Below are 2,006 nucleotides of genomic sequence, written 5' to 3'. Positions count from 1 at the left end.
AGCCCTTGCGCTCCCTGCAGCAGCCAGGGCGCGCCCGAGGCGATTTTGTCCATCACAAGGACCGCGGGCAGGCGAGCGCCGACCGATGGGCGCGCCCGCCGCTGAGCCACGCCACTGCCCAAAGTGCCGGGCCCCCAGCCGCCTGCAGCTGCTGTCCGCCGCCGCCGCCGAGAGGCGAAAGTGCACGCCTTTCCGGGCGGGCCGCGGCAAGATAGCGATGCCCTTCAAGCAAACTCGTCCAATCGGCGTCCGCCGTCAACCCCTTGCAAGCACATCCATGCTGCCTCCGAAACCGCACGTCCTCTCCGGCAGCAAGAGCGAGGGCGAATGAACAGTCGGCACGTGGCTCAGGGGGAGAGCCATGATTCACACGCACCTGCCGTCCTCCTTCTCTCTCCAATGCCCCCCCCCCTCCGCTGGCAATTGGGGGCAATGTACAATCGACGAACATCGCTTCTGCGACTGGCATGCACGTGTGACGGGCACCCCACGCGCAACCCGGGGCCCCCCGGCTTCCACATCCCGCCTGCCCCGGCCTGCCGCCGGCTGCGGCCACGCGCGCGCGCCCGCCGCCTATTGCCCTCACCCCCTCATGCAAGCAGCACGGAAGCAGCGGCGGGCAGCTGCTCGAGCCGCAATCACGTCGCCAGCCCTCCCCCCATCCCCGAGCGGCTCACGGCGGTTCCTGACGTCACCGCTGCCGCCTGGGCCCCTTGCCGGCGCCCGGCAGCCGCACGGGCGGCGCCCCTCGCCCGCGCTCCTCCCCGAAACCTCCGGGGCCGTTTTCCAGCTGCAGCGTCTGCCCGCTGGACGGGCGCTCAGGGCATGTTCCACTGCAGGCTGGGCCACACTGCGGCACCCGTCCCAGGCACCCCTGGCGCCCGCGCAAGTCTAGTTGTGTTCCGAAGCCCACACCGGCGGGCGCGCGCTTGGCACAGCCCCCTGCAGCGCACGCGAGCCAGAGGCTTGGGCCGAGTTCCCACGGCGGCTCAACTTTAGAGCACGCCTTTTCGCAGATCATCCCTTCCGCATGCAGAAAGTGCGGCCTTCTCGCCTGCTGGATAAGGTTCCTGTTTGTCCTGCGCTCGCCCCAGCAGCGGGACGCGCACTGCGCGCGCAGCGGCAGCTGTGCGATGGCACTGTACTGCCACCACACTGCTGAATGCCTATCCGTCACGAGCCCGGTGCGTTGCATGCATATTTATCGTCCAGTCGAAACAGTACAACAAACGGCATCGTGCGCCCTGCTTATCCATCACTGGATCGGCGTACAGTAGATCGAGCGCAGCAAGCAGCAGTAGGAGGGAGCACCGCCATGGGGCGGTCGCGGTCACGCTCAAGAAGCAGAGACCGGAAGCGGCGCTCGCGATCGAGGTCGAGGGAGCGCAGCAGGTGCTTGGCGAGGGCAGAGATCAGCAATCGACACTCCTTCTCACCGTCTGTCTCTGTCTCAATGCATGAAGCCCCAACCATTCGACATACAATCGCTGGCGCCTGCGGACAAGCCAACTACGAAAGCGTCACCCTGCCTGCGCTGCTGTCGCTGCCGCGCTGTGCTCCGCGCTGTGATGCGCCGCAGCTCCCGCAGCAGCGGGGCGCCCAATCACACGCACGCCCCGCTGCGCACTCCAATGCAGGAGCCGCGACCGCGGCTACAAGCGCGCCCGCGACGACGGCCCCCGGGACTATGATCGCCGTGAGCGGGAGCGGGAGCCGGACCGCGACCGCGACCGCTATGGCAGCGGCGGCGGCAGGGACCGGGATAAGGACCGGGATAGAGATAGGGATAGGGAGGGGCGCGACTTTCGCGGAAGGGACAGGGAGGTGCCAGACCACCGCCACTCTGGCGGCGGCGGCGGCAGGGAGCGAGACTATGGGCGGCCCGGCGAGCCGCCGCGGGGGGACCCCCGCGGCGGCGGCCCCGGGCCGGAGCAGGGCCGCGGCGGCGGCTACGGCGGCGGGCGCGGCTACGAGCGGGAGCGGGATGACAGGGGCCGGGACGAGCG

This window comes from Monoraphidium neglectum, assembly GCF_000611645.1.
Source record: "Monoraphidium neglectum strain SAG 48.87 unplaced genomic scaffold scaffold04951, whole genome shotgun sequence".
NCBI lineage: Eukaryota > Viridiplantae > Chlorophyta > Chlorophyceae > Sphaeropleales > Selenastraceae > Monoraphidium > Monoraphidium neglectum.
This window is presented reverse-complemented; position numbering follows the sequence as displayed.